This window comes from Pinus tabuliformis, chromosome J, assembly GCF_031772625.1.
Source record: "Pinus tabuliformis cultivar Carrire ecotype Pingquan chromosome J, CPIR1, whole genome shotgun sequence".
Lineage (NCBI taxonomy): Eukaryota > Viridiplantae > Streptophyta > Pinopsida > Pinales > Pinaceae > Pinus > Pinus tabuliformis.
Genome location: NC_142295.1, coordinates 194,673,055 through 194,695,946, shown reverse-complemented (window position 1 = coordinate 194,695,946; position 22,892 = coordinate 194,673,055). Strand labels below are relative to the sequence as shown.

Here is a 22,892-nt window from a genome sequence, read left to right as displayed (position 1 = left end):
GAAGTCAAATATTATAAAAATGAGTCGAGACCCTAATTGAGACAAGATCATTTAATAAAAAAAATAATTAATGGAAAAACAAATAAAATAAAACAAAAGTATACATAGTCATATATATATATATATATATATATATATATATATATATATATATATATATATATATATATATATATATATATATATATATATATATTCAAAGAAAAGCAATCAATAAATAAAATAGGGTCAACAATAAAATATGGGGTTGAGTCCCATTAAACAAATAACAAAAATACTAAAAGGAGTTAGGAACGAATAGGATGATAAAATACGAAGGATCAAGAAAGTAAACTCTAATGAAGAATAAATCAACAACAAATACTATAAAAAGGATGGAAAAACCTACATAGATAAATAACCAAACAAAATAAATCTCAAAAAGAAGCCTAAAAAATTATGAGGACATGATAAGGACCCAACTTCTACTAATATTCCAACCATCATCTCTATTCAAATTATTGGGTTTTTTTCCAATTTCTAGGGCCTCCCTCAATTTATGATGATGGAAACGACTAACCGTAGCAATGACTTGGGCCTTCTCAATGTAGATGTGATGCTTAGATTTTATTTGCATGGTTTGGCAAAGTAGAGGAGTGGGTCCTACCATGCTTGATGTCAGTGGCATGCCCACGAATCCTTTGATTAATTGAGTGACCAGTCTCACCAATGTAGGGTGTCCCACAAGAGCATGGGATAACATAAACACCCTTCATATTCTTGGGGTCCATTGGGTCTTTTACAGATATAAGGGAGCTCCAGATGATATTTAAAGTCTTAAAGGTTGAAGCCACCTTATGCTTGCTTAGGATCCTTGCAATCTTGTCAATGGTCCCTTGGATAAAAGGAACATGAACACCAGAAAATCGATCCATGCTATCTTTTTTAGCACTGAGACCTCTTTCAGCTCTAAGGAAAGCCTTAGTACATTGGTGTCTACTATACCAATTATTAAAGAAAACAGTTAGGATAAGTGCTTTCTCTTCATGGAGATGGTTGTCATGAGAAACTCTTAAAGCTCTAATCACTAAGGTGTTGAGAACACCAAGCTTTTGAGCTGGGAAATGATGAGAATTAGCATGAAGATATTGTTTCGTATGAGTTTTCTTACGAAATACCTGATGAGAAAGAGAGCCATCATCATTCCTTGAGAGGAGGATGTCAAGGAAGGGTAGATTACCATTACATTTAAAATCCATGGTGAACTTTATAGAACTATATAGATTGTTAAGATGGAGGAAAAATTGTTCCAACTCTTCTTTACCATGGGATGAGATGACACAAGTGTCATCACCCAAACCTCTTCAACATATTAGGCAGAAGAGGAGAATAAGCTAAGTCCCTTCATTCAAAATCCTTAATGAGTATATTAGCTACCATAGGGGAGAGGGGGGAACCCATGGTGACACCACAAGCTTTCTCATAGAATTACCCATCGAATGAAAATAAAGTAGAAGTAAGACAAATAACAACTAAATAAGTTGTTTCAGGATCTGTGATGTGCTTGATGACTTAGATGGCCTCGTTGATAGGGATATTAGTGTAGAGGGAGACGACATCAAAGCTCACAAGCTTGTCATATTGATCAAGCTTGAAACTATTTAGCTCATTAACAAACGATGTAGAGTCCTTGATGAAGGATTCTGTATAGCCAACAAGGGGCTTAAGCTTTTGAGCTAAATATTTATGAAGAAGATAATTTGGCTCTCCTATCATGTTGACAATGGGTCTCAGAGGAGCCCCTTCCTTATGAATCTTTGGAAAACCATAGATTTTGGGAGTTAAAGGGAAACTTTAACGAGATGACCGAGCTACTAGCCTTTATAGCAAGAGCCACACTTTTTCAAATATTCTTTAGGGGATCCTTGTTGAGTTTCCTGTAGCTCCTGCTATTATGGAGGTCATCCAACATCTTCTGACAGTAATCATATTTATAGAGACTAACCACAACACCACATTTTTCATCTTTGAGAACAACAATATTCTTATTATTTTTTAATGATTTGAGAGAATCAAACTCAGGTTTGTTGATGTTGTTCTTGGGGGGCTTTGCCTTTCTAAGGACAACCACAGAGTATATATGAATGATATCTTAAGTGAATTTCGGTAAGTCTCTAATACCATATTCAATGTGACATATGAAATCGTCAACCGAGATCATTCTAGGAGAAAGAGAAAAAATTAAACCTTTCTCCAAAATACTAAAGATAGGGGCATCAAAAGAAAAGATAGAGAGATTGTCAACCGTCTTACTAAAAGAGGAAAGAAAATTAGAACAAACAATATTATCCAAACCTAGTGCCTTATTACCAATCCTATTATTATTACAACTACTAGAATTGAAAAATGTTACAGCACATTTTGTCACTCTCCCTGTACTCCCTCTTCCTTGATCCTAGAGGACCTCTACAATGAACTCTACATGCTTTCCCATCATGAAGAAACTCCCATTGTGTCCCTCTTCATGAGAAGAACAATTCCCCTTTGCATCATTTCCAAAAAATCTTTTGTTTTTCCTAGTTTACAAGACTGACGCTAATGACCCGTGTCCTCCCCACGCCGATATGCAGGGATTATAACTGCCCCCCATGCCAACCAGATCGATTGAGCCTTTTTCCAGTTGCACTGATCCTCTTTCGGAAAGTTTTTTAAATTTGGAGCCGAAGCTTCCAGCTCTAGAAGCTTTGCAATGGAAGTTTGGTAAATGGTTAGGCCGGATGGAGCCAAGGAGGTCAGATTGGGCTTCTTTCCCCTATTAGAATGGAACTACCTCAAGAGATAAGACCTTCTCCCATGAGAAAATGAACCATCTCCCATTCGTTCGAGCTATATAAACCTCCACTTTTCCCAAGCACAGGCTAGTGTGGGTGTGCTAGTGCTAATTAAGCTTTGTTTGGAGTAATAAACAAGTTATCCATACTTTGTAGCTTTCTAGTTTGTGTTTAAGGGAGAATTGTGAGTAGGTTTGGTGTGAAGCCTAAAGGGAAGAGCATTGAGACTACCATTTCTGGGGCCATCCATGAAATGATAGCAAAAGTGTGTGGGAACTTGGATTTGTCAGAGGAGAACAGCAACGTCGAGAAACCGATTGTAATCTCTTCTTGATTTAATAAATATGGAACTATTGATTGATTTCCTACATAAGATGTTATTTCACATGTTTATGGCTTGATGTTTCTTGACTTGTTAAGTACGTTGAATACAATTTGTATAGTATCATGGTTGTTGTCTATTGTTGTCTACTTGTTTCAGGTGTTTGCAAGAAGAAACGGAAGATAGCCGTAGCAAGGAAGCAAGGTCGTCACCAAAAAGATAGCGTACTAAGAGGAAGGCCCTCTTAATTGGTTCTAACCTAAGGAAATATTCCATAGAATGTCTTGTTTGTGGCTAGAACCGCTCTCGAGCTAGAGGAATTGTTTGTGTCTGCACTTAGAATTTTACCTGCACAACAAATTTGCAACACCACTAGGGAGCCAATCCTTCTTTTTGCTTGTTTGTAATTCCATGGTTCTATGTCAACCTTTCTAGTATCACCATTTTCCTTTAGTTTTGTATGCTATGCCTTGTTTACTGCTCCGGGCTTGAAATTTATAGTAGCAAGTTTGGTCTCAACCTTTGAGTTTTTTTTTTTTTTTTTCCTTGTATCCTTGGCCAACGCGCTTATTTCTTTGACAGTTGGACCGAATGAAGCGATATACTTAGGAACATTTGCATCAACCCCCTTCTGGTGCTTATTGTCAATTAGGTAGTCGCGTCGATGCCTATACGTGAAGATTAGGTTTCACCCTAGATCTCGACCAGTGTGTCTTTCTCTCTTGATTTTTGCCTTCTAGCTTGTTTACACCATGTTCTCCTTGACTAGAAAGCTTCATTTAGCTTAGTTTATGTGCTTTCCTGGTTTAGCCCACCCTGTGATGTGTTAAGTCTAGCCCTGTGTGAAGTTCTTCTCTATTTTTTCTTTGAATCCCTCAATCAGCGCTAGTTTTCCGTTAGGTAGTCGCGCTGATCAGGCCATCAGTGCTAGTTGTAGTCTGGTCAGTCATGTTGGTTGTGCCAATCGACATTAGTATTTAGTTAGGCAGTTGCTCCAGTCTTTGAGTTAAGAAAAAATATGAATTTTTCCCATTCCATTGCTAGTGTGTCGTGACCCTTAGACTCCCTTCTTCATACTCCCATCTTCATTACTTCATTTTCAATTGAATGAGTGAAAGAGTCATTTTTTCTCTTATTTCAAGTGTCTCTTTTCTCGTTTCGAGCATAGATTACATTGCTTGGTTTGTTGATTGAAGCATTTATGTGTTTGGTTTGTTTGATTCAGGAAAAAGTTTCTTTTAGTTTCATTTATCATGCGTTGGATTTGATCAATGCTTGCTTGTTCGGAACTGTGAAAATTTTCATTAAAGTGCTTTCTGCGAAAGATTCATTTTTCATTTTATGAAAATAAGAACGTCATTCTAGTTTACTTAAGTGATAATATTGCATTAGTAGCATTATTGAGAAGCTATAATTGCATCATCATAGGCTTGGAAATGAAATGAAACTTCTTTTGTTGCTAAGGGAAGATTAAGTGCATTTAGTACATGTATAAGTGTAATTTTCATTCTTTGATTGTTGCATTGACTGTGTGCTCTCCATCCCTCAATTAGTGTTAACTTTCATTGAAGAAAGATTTATTTTGTCATATAGCTACATATAGGAGTTTTCAAATGATAGTGGTAGGGCCTTGAAATTGAAACCTAATTCAAGATCAACTATTAAAATTTATTAAATTAATCTAAGGAAGCATTGAATCTTAACCCTCACATTTTGTGGTCTAGGCTAGAGATGTGTTCCAGTGTCTTTAATCCTAGCAGTTTTCATTTACTTCGGCATTAGACAGTGCTAGTATGGACTTGTGCTCCCCGTATTGTTGTGTATATAAAGGGATACCCCACTAGGTTTGTGATCCTTTATCCGTTGGAAGCCGAGTCTACCGCCTTGTAAATGTGATACACCGAACACAACATTTGGGGAGATTGCTTGTGCGTACTTCTCGGTTCGCCTAGATGTATTATGCAGTTCATGGTTACCTGGTAATCCTTTATGCCTAGAGTACCCTGAGTAGTCATCTTTTATCTTCACTGAGTCTTTAAATTTGAAACAATCATTGAGCATTTTTCCTTTTGAGCTCATTAATTTTGAAAGTGACTAGAGTCACCTTTCATCGTTTTCTCGACTCTTAAAATAAGAAAAGGCAAAGTTCTGTTTCAGTGTCTTAAAATTAACTACCCATGAAATATTCCTGGTTAAAGTTATCTTCCTTAGTGTTTCTTTAAAAGCTGATTCCAATGGAAACATTTCCATAGTTTACCAGTTAAGGGTTCCCTTCAGATGGGAATCCTGGTCCTTTTCCTTCTTTTGGAAATGTTGATGCTCCATATATGTCAATGTTGTCCCTCCCTAGGTTAACCATTGGTTTACCTATCTGTTTATTTTCGACCTCGATGGTCCTGAGTGTCCCAACATCACGTTGATTCTAAAGTTGAACTATCCCCTTCTTCCCCTATTTCTTCCTCTTCCTCTTCTACTTTGCCTAGTGAACTTTTGAAATCCAGTAACCAGGAGGCTAAGAAGAAGAAGAAGAAGAAGACAAAGAAGAAGAAGTCATATAAATGAGAGGCCAATCGTGCGGCTGTTACTCTAAATTCACCTCTTATCAAAAAACCTTCTGATCCTCCACGGAAGGTTAGATTCCCTTGCAAGTTGTGTAAGGGTGACCATCTCCTTCAAGACTATCCTGGCATTCCCAGAGTCTTAGAGGTATGGTCTCAATACCTGAAATGACCATCCTCGTCGACCTCTAGAGATCGTGTCGATGCTATGCCTTCAACTAATGATGGTAAGAAGAAGGGAAATATTAGATTCCCATGTAGATTATGTGAAGGGAAGCATCTTCTTCACCTTTTTCCTCTTGTGGATAAAGCTTCCAAAGTTTTGGAAAACCTTACAGATCCCCAACCCCGACATCCTGTTCGTTATCAGAGGCTTTCTTCTAACCCTCTCCTGGTTGGTAAAGAGATTGACTTCGATTCATCTCTTGATCTTCATGGTCTTCCTAAGCGAGACTCTCTGTGTTTGTTCCTAACCAACCATTAGTCGAAAGGAGTGTCGAATTGGCTCCACCTTCAGTTTCTCTCTCTGTTTTGGAAGAGAGTGGTGATCATATTGCTCATGTTCTTCTCGTCTCATCAAATTCTCATGAATTGAAGAGAGACCCTCTCATCCTAGTTGCTCACGAGAGTCCTTCTCCTATTCCTATGGAACATGGGGGAAATCATATGATACCCCCACCAAGTAGTTCTATCATTTCTTTCGATTGGAGTCACTTGACTACTAACAATGTAAGCTTTGAAATGGGAATTGATACTGTTACCCGTTTCATAGAGATAGCAAAAAAGTGACCTGATTTTGAAAAGGGGTGATGCAAAACGAACACATTTTTTTTAGAGCATAGTTTTTGGAAGGAATGTCATGGGAAGGATAGTTTTATGTACATTAAATTTTAGAATGGTAGTGATTTTCATGCTGATTTTAAAAAGTGAGTATTCTGCATCACCCCCATTTTTTAAAAGACCTGTTTTTTGGGTTTAAATTTTCTAATGTATAAAATGTAAATAATTATTTTGTAAATTTGATCATTTTTGAAGTGGTCATTTTCTTCACATTCTCTCGTTTTTTTTTTTTTTTTTTTTTTTTTTTTAGTGAGGTTTTTATTGTTTTGCATTTTTAAATTAGGAGGTCGATATTTAGAATTTTCGATATTCTACATATCTATACATCTTTAATTGATTTTTCAATCCACATGAAATAATTGTTTCTAAAAAACAATATTTTTTAACAATGGACATAAAAATAACCATTTTTAACATAAAAATAATTAAAAAACTACACGTTTTGATAATTTTTTGCTAGAATTGACATGTCAAAATCACAATTTTTATACAATAATTTTAACTAAAAATGGTTAAATAATAGCTTTTTTTATGAATTTCATGTCAATAAAAAATAATAATAATCACTTTTTTTTTCAAAAAATAATGATTAACTTAAAAATCAATGCGAAAATCACATATTACAAATATTCAACGTATAACAACCCTAATTGAGTGTTTATTCTTCTCATAAAATGTCAAAGTCAAAACATTGCAAAGCTTGATTTACAAGCATTACTTAAATTTAATCAATAATGTCACGTAATCCAAACTCTTCATCCTCTAGAGTTTCATCATTGTCTTCTTCCGCAATATTTTCTGTTTCCTTTCGCTCATTTTCCTCTTCTAATGGGTCTTTGATGTCTGTGAATCACCCAATGTATGTCTTTCCAAACATTCCATGTAATGGAAATTGGGGTTCCTTTGCCTTTTTTTCCACACGTGATTCACTAAAGTCCCCTTTCTTCAAACCAATTTCTTGCATTGCATTAGAAGAAATTGAAGAGAATTAATTCTTTGCTGAATGAAACTGTAATGGATCTTTCTCAATTGCAATGCAATTTCTTCCTTTTTGAAGGCATCATGCTAGTGTTGTACCTATTTATCAAGCACAAAAGAAATAATGAAGTAAATTAGTACAATGACATATTAATTAAAAAAGAACATATTGAAATTCAATTCCATATAGCAAAACTTACCTGAGCTAGAAAATAAATCCAGAACCCAATCTCCTTCATTTGACTGTCGCAAAGACATGGCTAAATCGAGCTCCTAAATAACATTGGGTTACATTGTTTAAGTGCTCAAACAGCTCAATCGAGCGCTTAAAAAGGGCTCAATTGAGCAATCATTTTTTCCACCCAAATGTGCCATCTCTTGCCAAAAAGTGTGACCCAGCTCCATGCTTTCACCCTTATAGATTATGAATTTCTAACAATCTATATCCTAATTATTATTATTATCCAATTTTAAGGTCATAGCCAAGCCAAACACCAAATTGGTGTATGAAACCCCCTTGTTTGTGGGATAAGAGACCCACCTCCACGCAATGATTTGATTATTGTCTACGAAGGAATACCTACTCTAACCCCTTTTAGTTTTTGAACCTATGACCTCTTAGGAGGAAACACATGCTCTTAACCATTAGGCACTTGACCTGAGATGCCTCATGTTTAACTCTAATGTTATAGGAGCATTTTCTCAAGAACTCTATCCAATAATTGGACACCACACACTCTATTGACCCCTAATTCAATTCTGTGGCATTTCAATGTTTACCCTCCAAAACTCATTTAAGGCCATAAATCACACTTAATATTGGTTTACTATATTTGTGAAATTTTTAATTCTTTATAACTAATCATTTAGTTTGGGTTGTTGTTTCTAAAAGGGTATGGCCCAAAGCTTAATTATGTCCAATGTCACTTCATAATCTAATGATATGTAAGAAAGATCTCTTCCACTTGAATTAATAAGACAATAGAAACCTCACATACTCAAAAAAAACATATTGAAAACCAATTTGATTCAATAGACCTAATCAGAATGAATAAAATCATTTTTCACATAAATGGCTTATTGAGATCAGTTTTTCATATTGTACAACTGTACATCGATTGTCGCATTTTTCATTTGATTTCATGGCATAAATTTTGCTAACAATGTTGACAAAATCCAATCCATTTAATGTTGACAAAATACGATCTATTTAATGAAGTAAAAAATTACAATAAAATTTTTTCCTTTTTGGAAATGAAGTTCTAAAACATCTTTAATCCATCTATTTTACAAGGCATTGACAACAAGCAAGCAGTTCACATCACAGGGCTCAACTGACATATTGTTGAGCATAGATGCTATTTTAGATTTGTTTTTCAACCTCTTCAATTTCATGCAATGATAATATGAATGTGTTGTGCCTTATTTTCGTAAAAAGTTCACATCACAGGGCTAATGTAATTTGTCTTATTTTTTTTATCTATTGTAACAACGTAAATATCTATCTCTCTTTTTGTGTCTTCATATAATTATGTGTATCTCTATGTAAGAAAGAAATTATATAGGTACAAATAGAAAGTAAATAGTATATCTATCTTAAGAAACTAAATAGTATATCTATTTTAAGAGGAACATGATTATTCACAAATGAATGTACTATCTATTTGCGATGAACTTGATGATATATATTGTATTATCAAGATTCATTGTCTTGATTTTTGTTCGTAGTTAGTCACTTGATGACATATATTGTATTATCGAGATTCATTGTCTCGATTTTTGTACGTAGTTAGTATGTTTTATCCATGTCTCGATTTTTGTACTTAGTTGGCCTATTCTATCCATGTTTATTTAATGTTTATATATGATATTTTTAAATTTATTTTATTGGTACACACATATGTATGACTTTTTCAGGACATTAATCAAGAATTTCCATTGCAAATTTGTAAAAGAGAGATCTCAAATATAGTTTTTACTTCTCTATCCTAAAAGGAGCTTTTTGTCTTGAATAAAGCTTGAATGATCTTGGATCCAGTTTCAAGTGCAGATCAAGAAAAAGTTACAGAGTATACCTAAGTAAGCAGCAAAACAAAGTCAAAGGTAGATGGTCCTTTCCATTCTTGTCATAGACTTCCATCCACCACTGTTGTGGCTCTTGTTATAAACTCGTTTCTTTTATCTACCACTGTTGTGGCTCTCGTTATCAACTCATTTTTAGACAAATTGGTTAGTTTTCTCTCACGGCCATTAGCCATTTGGACACAGAGTTTATGCGATATGTATATATTCCCAAGCGTAAGTTGCATTTTCTTTAACTTCGTGATATTTAGTTGCATTTTTTGACAGTAAATGTTTACTTGTCTAAGTCTTGTTTACAGTGGATATGACTCTTGGTGAAGACATTTATCGAACTCTATATATAATGTTTATTTCAAGACTGACAAATTCATTTTCTTTTATACTGGAAAGGAAGAGGATTTCGACTTGTCTATACTGTTCCTACTTTCTTTTCACTGTTTAGAAAATGAGGTCTCAATTTAGTTGGTTGTAAAACCTCATCTTTCTTCTTTTTAGTTTTATAACGAATTTCGTTAAACAACATTATTCACACATAACGATGATTTTAATTTATTCATAGACCGCACATCATATAATGTAAATAGTTCAGCCCAGGATTAATTCAACATAAACCGTTTGACTCAAGTTGCTTATAACCTTGAATCAATAATCATTTGGGTTCATAAGAAAAGTGATATATATTCATTTTAAAATTAATCAATGTAATTAAAATGACCGATGGGGCGATTCTGAGAATCGCCCGGTGGTGGGGCGATTCTCAGAATCGCCCCGCCACCGCCCTGCCACCAGTTCTGGTGGTGGGGTGGTGGCGGGGCGATTCTGAGATTTGCCCAACACCTAGCGATTCTCAGGAACGGTTTATGTTGAATTTCTGAGATATTGCACCATTGTATAATTCGAACTTCATTAGCCTATACATCTTAAATATGATTCTCTGACTTCAAGACTATACATCTAAACACTCTTTACTGTTAAATCAAATTCCGTCAGGATTATGTCAATCCACTTGTAAAATGTCCACAAAACCCTTATTTTGGATCCATGTCCAGAGATCCTAAAAACTGGTAGTTAAGCACTAACATACCAATAAAAGACAACCATATGTATAGGTTGGCAATACAAAGGAAAGTGTAAAAGAAATGTAAGAACTGACACATAAATAGTCATATATCAAAAAAATTTAAAAATATGTTTAGGTAAAATCCTAAGAACTTTCATAAGGAGATGGTCATCTTTATCATGAAACAACCATAGCAAATTACTCTTCTAAAATATTAATATCCACCCTTCAAATCATTAACAACATCATATGGAATAGGTGTGACTGTCTCCAAAATAGCACCCTCAACAAGAAATCCTGGCTTAGGGCCTTCAGGTTGCCTCTTGGTACTGAGAGGAGGCTCACCATGTGCTTTAGCCTCTGCCTTCAATCAGTCATTGGTTTTTCTTCTTAATAAGGCATCCTCTGCGCACCTAGACGGTTGCACATGCTCAATTCGAACATGAATTCTCCTTTGATAATCTTGTTACGAACCTCTTTGTTCATTTCCGCACCGATGGCTCACTTGGTGACGTTCTAGACAACGCCCGTGCGGCCATGGTAGAACTTGTGAGGCATACATTTCTGAATCGAACCATTGACCTTAACATCCACGTTCTGACCTATCTTGAAGGTCCTCAGATATGTGCTGATCTGGGCATATCCCTTTTTCCTGAAGGGCCTGGCGAACAGATCCCTCGTCCCCATGGCCTGCCGGCATTGTCTCTTCCTTCTGTAGAGAATTTATATATGTGTTAAAATGTAAATATGATATATACACAATACCAGTTCAATTCCCAGTGGTGATTCAAGGTTATAAGCAACTTGAGTCGAATAGTTTATGTTGAATTAATCCTGGGCTAAACTATTTACGATATTTTTCACTTATTAATTTGCCATTGTATAATTCCAGTGGGTGACTTCATTGGCCCATTTTAAAGGTGAATAAAAAAACAAAAGTTGCATTTTAAATATGATTCTCCGACTTCAAAACTATACATATATGTGTGTTAAAATGTAAATATGATATATACACAATACCAGTTCAATTCCCAGCAGTGCCATCACCGCAGATCTTTCGCAAGGCTAGGATTTCTCATATTGGATGCCCAGTAAGCACTGTTTGGGGCAATTTGTAGCAGATGGGGCAATTCTCAGAATCGCCCCATCGGTCATTTTAATTACATTGATTAATTTTAAAATGAATATATATCACTTTTCTTATGAACCCAAATGATTATTGATTCAAGGTTATAAGCAACCTGAGTCGAACGGTTTATGTTGAATTAATCCTGGGCCGAACTATTTACGACATTTTGCACTTATTAATTTGGAATTGTATAATTCGAGTGGGTGACTTCATTGGCCCATTTTAAAGGTGAATATAAAAACAAAAGTTGCATCTTAAATATCATTCTTCAACTTCAAAACTTTACATCTAAACACTCTTTACCATTAAATCAAATTCCGTTAGGATTATGTCAATCCACTTGTAAAAAGTCCACAAAACCCTTATTTTGGATCCATGTCCAGAGATCCTAAAAACTGGTAGTTAAGAACTAACATACCAATAAAAGACAACCATATGTATAGGTTGGCAATACAAAGGAAAGTGCAAAAGAAATGTAAGAACTGACAAATAAATAGTCATATATCAAAAAAATTTAAAAATATGTTTAGGTAAAATCCTAAGAACTTTCATAAGGAGATGGTCATCTTTATCATGAAACAACCAGAGCAAATTACTCTTCTAAAATCTTAATATCCACCCTTCAAATCATTAACAACATCATATGGAATAGGTGTTACTGTCTCCAAAACAACACCCTCAACAAGAAATCCTGGCTTAGGGCCTTCAGGTTGCCTCTTGGTACTAAGAGGAGGCTCACCACATGCTTTAGCCTCTGCCTTCAATTGGTCATTAGTTTTTCTTCTTAACAAGGCATCCTTTGTGCACCTAGATGGTTGCACATGCTCAATTCGAACATGAATTCTACTCTTGATAATCTTGTTACGAACCTCTTTGTTCATTTCCACACCGATGGCTCGCTTGGTGATGTTCCAGACAACGCCCGTGCAGCCATGGTAGAACTTGTGAGGCGTCCCTTTGTGAATCGAACCATTGACCTTAACGTCCATGTACTGACCTATCTTGAAGGTCCTCAGATATGTGTTGATCTGGGCATATCCCTTCTTCCTGAAGGGCCTGGCGAACAGATCCTTCATCTCCATGGCCTGCCAGCATTGTCTCTTCCTTCTGTAGAGACTTTGTATGTGTTAAAATGTAAATATGATATATACAGAATACCAGTTCACTTCCCAGTGGTGATTCAAGGTTATAAGCAACCTGAGTCGAACGGTCTATGTTGAATTAATCTTGGGCCGAACTATTTACGACATTTTGCACTTATTAATTTGGCATTGTATAATTCGAGTGGGTGACTTCATTCGCCCATTTTAAAGGTCTATAAAAAAACAAAAGTTGCATCTTAAATATGATTCTTCGACTTCAAAACTATACAGATATGTATGTTAAAATGTAAATATGATATATACACAATACCCGTTCAATTCCCAGCAGTGCCATCACCGCAGATCTTTCGCAGGGCTAGGATTTCTCGTATTGGATGCCCAGTAAGCACTATTTTGGGTGATTCGTAGTAGATGGGGTGATTCCAAGAATCACTGGGTGGTGGGGCAATTCTCAAAATTGCCCCGCCATTGCCCCGCCACCACAACTGGTGGCGGGGTGGTGGCTGGGCGATTATGAGAATCGCCCCACCACCTAGCGATTCTCAGAATCGTCCCATCGGTCATTTTAATTACATTGATTAATTTTAAAATGAATATATATCACTTTTCTTATGAACACAAATGATTATTGATTCAAGGTTATAAGCAACCTGAGTTGAATGGTTTATGTTGAATTAATCCTGGGCCGAACTATTTACGACATTTTGCACTTATTAATTTGGCATTGTATAATTCGAGTGGGTGACTTCATTGGCCCATTTTAAAGGTGAATAAAAAAACAAAAGTTGCATCTTAAATATGATTCTCTGACATAAAGACTATACATCTAAACACTCTTTACCATTAAATCAAATTCCGTCAGGATTATGTCAATCCACTTGTAAAAAGTTCACAAAACCCTTATTTTGGATCCATGTTCATAGATCCTGAAAACTCTTAGTTAAGCACTAACATACCAATAAAAGACAACCATATGTATAGGTTGGTAATACAAAGGAAAGTGTAAAAGAATTGTAAGAACAGACACATAAATAGTCATATATCAAAAAAATTTAAAAATATGTTCAGGTAAAATCCTAAGAACTTTCATAAGGAGATGGTCATCTTTGTGATGAAACAACCATAGCAAATTACTCTTCTAAAATCTTAATATACAGCCTTCAAATCATTAACAACATCATATGGAATAGGTGTGACTGTCCCCAAAACAACACCCTCAACAAGAAATCCTGGCTTGGGGCCTTCAGGTTGCCTCTTGGTACTGAGAGGAGGCTCACCACATGCTTTAGCCTCTGCCCTCAATCGATCATTGGTTTTTCTTCTTAACAAGGCATCCTCTGCGCACCTAGACGGTTGCACATGCTCAATTCGAACATGAATTCTCCTCTTGATAATCTTGTTATGAACCTCTTTGTTCATTTCCACGCCGATGGCTCGCTTGGTGACGTTCTAGACAACGCCCATGCGGCCATGGTAGAACTTGTGAGACATCCCTTTGTGAATCAAACCATTGACCTTAACGTCCATGTACTGACCTATCTTGAAGGTCCTTAGATATGTGCTGATCTGGGAGTATCCCTTCTTCCTGAAGGGCCTGGCAAACAGATCCCTCGTCTCCATGGCCTGCCGACATTGTCTCTTCCTTTTGTAGAGACTTTATATGTGTGTTAAAATGTAAATATGATATATACACAATACCAGTTCAATTCCCAGCGGTGATTCAAGGTTATAAGCAACCTAAGTCGAACCGTTTATGTTGAATTAATCCTGGGCCGAACTATTTACGACATCTTGCACTTATTAATTTATCATTGTATAATTCAAGTGGGTGACTTCATTGGCCCATTTTAAAGGTGAATAAAAAAACAAAAGTTGCATCTTAAATATGATTCTCCGACTTCAAAACTATACATATATGTGTGTTAAAATGTAAATATGATATATACACAATACCAGTTCAATTCCCAGCAGTGCCATCACCGCAGATCTTTCGCAGGGCTAGGATTTCTCGTATTGGATGGCCAGTAAGCACTGTTTGGGGCGATTCGTAGCAAATAATCGCCCCATCGGTCATTTTAATTACATTGATTAATTTTAAAATGAATATATATCACTTTTCTTATGAACCCAAACAATTATTGATTCAAGGTTATAAGCAACCTGAGTCGAATGGTTTATGTTGAATTAATCCTGGACCGAACTATTTACGACATTTTGCACTTATTAATTTGGAATTGTATAATTCGAGTGGTTGACTTCATTGGCCCATTTTAAAGGTGAATAAAAAAACAAAAGTTGCATCTTAAATATGATTCTCCAACTTCAAGACTATACATCTAAACACTCTTTACCATTAAATCAAATTCTGTTAGGATTATGTCAATCCACTTGTAAAAAGTCCACAAAACCCTTATTTTGGATCCATGTCCAGAGATCCTAAAAACTGGTAGTTAAGCACTAACATACCAATAAAAGACAACCATATGTATAGGTTGCCAATACAAAGGAAAGTGTAAAAGAAATGTAAGAAATGACACATAAATAGTCATATATCAAAAAAATTTAAAAATATGTTCAGGTAAAATCCTAAGAACTATCAGAAGGAGATGGTCATTTTTATCATGAACAAACCAGAGCAAATTACTCTTCTAAAATCTTAATATCCACCCTTCAAATCATTAACAACATCATATGGAATAGGAGTGACTGTCTCCAAAACAGAACCCTGAACAAGAAATCCTGGCTTAAGGCCTTCAGGTTGCCTCTTGGTACTGAGAGGAGGCTTACCACGTGCTTTAGCCTTTGCCTTCAATAAGTCATTGGTTTTTCTTCTTAAAAAGGCATCGTCTACACACCTGGACAGTTGCACATGCTCAATTCGAACATGAATTCTCCTCTTGATAATCTTGTTATGAACCTCTTTGTTCATTTGCACGCCGATGGCTCGCTTGGTGACGTTCCAGACAACGCTCGTGCAGCCATGGTAGAACTTGTGAGGCATCCCTTTGTGAATCGAACCATTGACCTTAACGTCCATGTACTGACCTATCTTGAAGGTCCTCAGATATGTGCTAATCTGGGCATATCCCTTCCTGAAGGGCCTGGCGAACAGATCCCTCGTCTCCATGGCCTGCCAGCATTGTCTCTTCCTTCTGTAGAGACTTTATATGTGTGTTAAAATGGAAATATGATATATACACAATACCAGTTCAATTACCAGTGGTGATTCAAGGTTATAAGCAACCTGATTCGAATGGTTTATGTTGAATTAATCCTGGGCCGAACTATTTACGACATTTTGCACTTATTAATTTGGCATTGTATAATTCGAGTGGGTGACTTCATTGGCCCATTTTAAAGGTGAATAAAAAAACAAAAGTTGCATCTTAAATATGATTCTCCGACTTCAAAACTATACATTTACGTGTGTTAAAATGTAAATATGATATATACACAATACCAGTTCAATTCCCAGTAGTGCCATCACCACAGATTTTTCGCAAGGCTAGGATTTCTCGTATTGGATGCCCAGTAAGCACTGTTTTAGGCGATTCGTAGTAGATGGGGGATTCTGAGAGTTGTTGCGAGTTGCCGCCACCACAACTGGTGGCAGGGCGATGGCTAGGCGATTCTGAGAATTGCCCCATTGGTCATTTTAATTACATTGATTACTTAGTTACTTTAAAATTAGTATATATCACTTTTCTTATGAACCCAAATGATTATTGATTCAAGGTTATAAGCAACCTGAGTCAAACAGTTTATTTTCAATTAATCCTAGGCCAAACTATTTACAAAATTTTGCACTTATTAATCTGGCATTGTATAATTCGAGTGGGTGACTTCATTGGCCCACTTTAAAGGTGAATAAAAAAACAAAATTTGCATCTTAAATATCATTCTCTGACTTCAAGACTATACATCTAAACACTCTTTACCATTAAATCGAATTCCGTCAGGATTATGTCAATCCACTTGAAAAAATTCCACAAAACCCTTATTTTGGATCCATGTCCAGAGATCCTAAAAACTGGTAGTTAAGCACTAACATACCAATAAAAGACAACCATATGTATAGGTTGGCAATACAAAGGAAAGTGTAAAAGAAATTTAAGAACTGACACATAAATAGTCATATATCAAAAAAATTTAAAAATACGTTCAGGTAAAATCCTAAGAGCTTTCATAAGGAGATGGTCATCTTTATCATGAAACAACCAAAGCAAATTACTGTTCTAAAATCTTAATATCCACCCTTCAAATCATTAACAACATCATATGGAATAGGTGTGATTGTCTCCAAAACAGCACCCTCAACAAGAAATCCTGGCTTAGGGCCTTCAGGCTACCTCTTAGTACTGAGAGGAGGCTCACCACGTGCTTTAGCCTCTGCCTTCAATCGGTCATTGGTTTTTCTTCTTAACAAGGCATCCTCTGCACACCTAGACAGTTTCACATGCTCAATTCGAACATGAATTCTCCTCTTGATAATCTTGTTATGAACCTCTTTCTTCATTTCCATGCCGATGGCTCGCTTGGTGACGTTCTAGACAACGCCCGTGCGGCCATGGTAGAACTTGTGAGGCATCCCTTTGTGAATCGAACCATTGACCTTAACATCCACATACTGACCTATCTTGAAGGTCCTCAGATATGTGTTGATCTGGGCATATCCCTTCTTCCTGAAGGGCCTGGCGAATAGATCCCTCGTCTCCATGTCCTGCCGGCATTGTCTCTTCCTTCTGTAGAGACTTTATATGTGTGTTAAAATGTAAATATGATATATACACAATACCAGTTCAATTCCCAGTGGTGATTCAAGGTTATAAGCAACCTAAGTCGAACGGTTTATGTTGAATTAATCCTGGGCCGAACTATTTAGGACATTTTGCACTTATTAATTTGGCATTGTATAATTTGAGTGGGCGACTTCATTGGCCCATTTTAAAGGTGAATAAAAAAACAAAATTTGCATCTTAAATATGATTCTCCGACTTCAAAACTATACATATATGTGTGTTAAAATGTAAATATGATATATACACAATACCAGTTCAATTCCCAGCAGTGCCATCATCACAGATCTTTCGCAGGGCTAGGATTTCTCGTATTGGATGCCCAGTAAGCACTATTTGGGGCGATTTGTAGCAGATGGGGCGATTCTGAGAATCGCCGGGTGGTGGGGCAATTCTCAGAATCGCCCCGCCACCGCCCCACCACCACAACTGGTGGCGGGGCGATTATGAGAATTGCCCCACCACCCGCTGATTCTCAGAATCGCCCCATCAGTCAATTTAATTACATTGATTAATTTTAAAATGAATATATATCACTTTTCTTATGAACCCAAACGATTATTGATTCAAGGTTATAAGCAACCTGAGTCGAACGGTTTATGTTAAATTAATCCTGGGCCGAACTATTTACGACATTTTGCACTCATTAATTTGGCATTGTATAATTCGAGTGGGTGACTTCGTTGGCACATTTTAAAGGTGAATAAAAAAACAAAAGTTTCATCTTAAATATGATTCTCCAACTTCAATACTATACATCTAAACACTCTTTACCATTAAATCAAATTCCGTAAGGATTATGTCAATCCACTTGTAAAAAGTCCACAAACCCTTATTTTGGATCCATGTCCAGAGATCCTAAAAATTGGTAGTGAAGCACTAACATACCAATAAAAGACAACCATATGTATAGGTTGGCAATACAAAGGAAAGTGTAAAAGAAATGTATGAACTGACACATAAATAGTCATATATAAAAAAAAAATTAAAAATATGTTCAGGTAAAATCCTAAGAACTTTCATAAGGAGATGGTCATCTTTATCATGAAACAACCAGAGAAAATTACTGTTCTAAAATATTAATATCCACCCTTCAAATCATTAACAACATCATATGGAATAGGTGTGACTATCTCCAAAACAGTACCCTCAACAAGAAATCCTGGCTTAGGGCCTTCAGCCTCCCTCTTGGTACTGAGAGGAGGCTCACCACGTGCTTTAGCCTCTGCCTTCAATCGGTCATTGTTTTTTCTTCTTAACAAGGCATCCTCTGCGCACCTAGACGATTGCACATGCTCAATTCGAACATGAATTCTCCTCTTGATAATCTTGTTATGAACCTCTTTGTTCATTTCCATGTTGATGGCTCGCTTGGTGACGTTCCAGACAACGCCCGTGTGGCCATGGTAGAACTTGTGAGGCATCCCTTTGTGAATCGAACCATTGACCTTAACGTCCATGTACTGACCTATCTTGAAGGTCCTCAGATATGTGCTGATCTGGGCATATCCCTTCTTCCTGAAGGACCTAGCGAACAGATCCCTCGTCTCCATGGCCTGTCGGCATTGTCTCTTACTTCTGTAGAGATTTTATATGTGTGTTAAAATGTAAATATGATATATACACAATACCAGCTCAATTCCCAGCGGTGATTCAAGGTTATAAGCAACGTGAGTCGAACGGTTTATGTTGAATTAATCCTGGGCTGAACTATTTACGACATTTTGCACTTATTAATTTGGCATTGTATAATTCGAGTGGGTGACTTCATTGGCCCATTTTAAAGGTTAATGAAAAAAAAAAGTTGCATCTTAAATATGATTCTCCGACTTCAAGACTATACATATATGTGTGTTAAAATGTTAATATGATATATACACAATACCAGTTCAATTCCCAGCAGTGCCATCACCGCAGATCTTTCGTAGGGCTAGGATTTCTTGTATTGGATGCCCAGTAAGCACTGTTTGGGGCGATTCGTAGCAGATGGGGCGATTCTGAGAATCGCCGGGTGCTGGGGTGATTCTCAGAATCGCCCTGCCACCGCCTCACCACAACGGTACAACTGGTGGTGGGGCGGTGGCCTCTTCTCAGAATCGCCCCACCACCCGATGATTCTCAGAATCGCCCCATCTACTACGTATCACCCCAAACAGTGCTTATTGGGCATCTGATACGAGAAATCCTAGCCCTGCAAAAGATCTGCGGTGATGGCACTGCTGGGAATTGAACTGGGGTCGCCTTGGGTGTTATTTTCAGAAAGAATAGACTCGGCAACATCTTTTGCATCCCATGTGTTCTTGTCCTTCGAAGTCAGAAAGCAATTGTTTGGAGGACCTATCGAAACAGAAATAACAAGGTTGTCTTTGATGTCTCGATGTTCGGAAACAATGCACTGCCGGGCATCGACAGATAAGGGCGCAGCTGAAGAATATCGTTCTGGCTTTCTAGACTCGATCCACTTCAATTTGTATTGTCGCTTGGGTACATTCAGAGGATAAGAAAATGTGTAACCATTTATCTCATCAACCTGTAAACCATATTCTGGCTCTTCAAATATTTTATCTGTATCAAGAGCTCTCCCAGACTCAGCAGCAAATAAAAATGATATAGACCTAATCAAAACAAATAAAATCATTTTTCACATAAATTCCTTATTGAGATCAGTTTTTCCAAAGTCCAGGCAATCTATTTCGTAGTCAAGAGGTTGGACCCTCCTGGTGCGGTGCGGGAACCACCTTCGGCCCAATATGGGAAGTCGCCCCGTATCCCACTCCCATAAGCACTCCAGTCCAGCAGCCATAACTTGGTGTCGCGAAACATAGGATGGGAAAAGGAATAATAGTGAAATCCTATATCTGGAAACAACTTTCAATCTCTCCCTAGGAAAACTTGAATCATCACGCCTAAGGCACCCATGCAAGACACGAAGTGGGAGATTCGAACCTGAACCTTGATATACGAAATTGGACTTCCAGATGACGGCTCGAGATGGGTCATAGCCCGGTGAAATCTCTAGTTTGGTTTGGTAGTGGCTTGGCAGGTCGGGTATTTTCTTTTATTAGCCTTTCTTTTCATTTATTTAAGTGGTTCTTGTTATTATTTCAATTTACATTCTTGATTTATCGAGGTTAAGAGTTCGGTTAATTGGCTTTCATTTCATTCTATTTTCTTGGATTTCATTTCATTTTATTGGATTTTGCGTAATTTATTGATTTTCAGGTAATTTCAAGGTTCGCTTGGTTGGATTTCAGGGATTCCAGGAACAGCTCCGTCTGGCCCGGTCCGGTCATCAGATGACCTCCCCGGCTTCGGGACAGGCAAGACCCACTTGTTTATATTATTTCTCATTCATTTAGGCCTTGCCCCTCCGTCCTCGGCTTATTACAAATCGATCAGCTCGATTTGGCATTCATCTCACTTTATTCCCCCTAATTGGTTCTCCCCGATCGTAATGATGGCTGAGGGAATGACCTGATTTATCTGGTCATGACTAAATGACTAAATCTTAAAAAAAATGCATCAAATATATCTCCTACCTGAGTTGCAAGGAAGATTCTTAAAAAGCAGAAAAACATTATGCCATCCCTTGTTCCAGGTGGAAAGTGTGTGGGCATTTCTTTGTTTGCCCCATATCACTCAAAGCCCAAGTGATGCAATTCCTAATGCAATTCCTAGCACACACTGCATTTTGAAATAGGTAACAGCTCTCATCTCATCGTAACATTGGTGTTATAATTATATAGTTTTTGTCCATCCTGCACGGCTGGAATCAAATCATAAGTATTTTCCCTTAGCATTTGCAAAACACTATATATCACTATGCAATCCCTGGTAAAACTATATATTTATGGTTTCGCGACCCTTCAAATGAACAAATCTTAGTTTATGGTTCTTTTCGATTGTGATTATGTTTTTGGCAAAGTGAAATAAATACAACTCAGGTAAACTCTGGGTATTAATGAAAATCTTATTATATAAGTTGAGCATATTATTATCGAGTTATGTGATGTGGCAATACACTGATTTTCATATTGTACAACTGTACATCGATTGGTGCGTTTTTCATTTGATTTCATGGAATACATTTTGCTAACAATGTTGACAAAATCCAATCCATTTAATGTTGACAAAATACGATCTATTTAATGAAGTAAAAAATTACAATAATTTTTTTTCCTTTTTGGACATGAAGTTCTAAAACATCTTTAATCCAACTCTTTTACAGGGCATTGACAGCAAACAAGCAGTTCACATCATAGGGCTCAACCGACATATTGTTGAGCATAGATGTTATTTTAGATTTGCTTTTCAACCTCTTCAATTTCTTGCAATGATAATATGAATGTGTTGTGCCTTATTTTCATAAAAAGTTCACATCACAGGGCTAATGTAATTTGTCTTATTTTTTTTATCTATTGTAACAACGTAAATATCTATCTCTCTTTTTGTGTCCTCATATAATTATGTGTATCTCTATGTAAGAAAGAAACTATATAGGTACAAATAGAAAGTAAATAGTATATCTATCTTAAGAAACTAAATAGTATATCTATTTTAAGAGGAACATGATTATTCACAAATGAATGTACTATCTATTTGCGATGAACTTGATGATATATATTGTACTATCAAGATTCATTGTCTTGGTTTTTGTTCGTAGTTAGTCACTTGATGATATATATTGTATTATCGAGATTCATTGTCTCGATTTTTGTATGTAGTTACTCTATTTTATCCATGTCCCGATTTTTGTAATTAGTTGCCCTGTTCTATCCATGTCTCGATTTTTGTACTTAGTTGGCATGTTCTATCCATGTTTATTTAGTGTTTATATATGATATTGTTAAATTTATTTATTTAATTACAATAGTTTTTTCTTTTCTAACATATTTATATTGGTACACGCATATGTATGACTTTTTTGGGACATTAATCAAGAATTTCCATTGCAAATTTGTAAAAGAGAGATCTCAAATATAGTTTTTACTTCTCTATCCTAAAAAGAGCTTTTTGTCTTGAATAAAGCTTGAATGATCTTGGATCCAGTTTCAAGTGTAGATCAAGAAAAAGTTACAGAGTATACCTAAGTAAGCAGCAAAGCAAAGTCAAAGGTAGATGGTCCTTTCCATTCTTGTCACAGACTTCCATCCACCACTGTTGTGGCTCTTGTTATAAACTCATTTCTTTTATCTACCACTGTTGTGGCTCTCT

General features: G+C 36.5%; 6 pseudogenes; all 6 read right to left on the bottom strand.

The window, feature by feature from the left end:
* Positions 1 to 10,864: 10,864 nt before the first annotated feature.
* LOC149226347 (large ribosomal subunit protein eL21x/eL21w pseudogene) lies at positions 10,865 to 11,350 on the bottom strand (annotated as a pseudogene).
* A 965-nt stretch (positions 11,351 to 12,315) lies between these two features.
* LOC149226346 (large ribosomal subunit protein eL21z/eL21y pseudogene) lies at positions 12,316 to 12,874 on the bottom strand (annotated as a pseudogene).
* Positions 12,875 to 14,028: 1,154 nt separating this feature from the next.
* LOC149226345 (large ribosomal subunit protein eL21z/eL21y pseudogene) lies at positions 14,029 to 14,515 on the bottom strand (annotated as a pseudogene).
* A 1,023-nt stretch (positions 14,516 to 15,538) lies between these two features.
* On the bottom strand, positions 15,539 to 16,022 carry LOC149226344 (large ribosomal subunit protein eL21x/eL21w pseudogene; annotated as a pseudogene).
* Positions 16,023 to 17,125: 1,103 nt separating this feature from the next.
* LOC149226343 (large ribosomal subunit protein eL21x/eL21w pseudogene) lies at positions 17,126 to 17,612 on the bottom strand (annotated as a pseudogene).
* Positions 17,613 to 18,757: 1,145 nt separating this feature from the next.
* Positions 18,758 to 19,244, bottom strand: LOC149226342 (large ribosomal subunit protein eL21x/eL21w pseudogene; annotated as a pseudogene).
* Between the last annotated feature and the right edge of the window lie 3,648 nt (positions 19,245 to 22,892).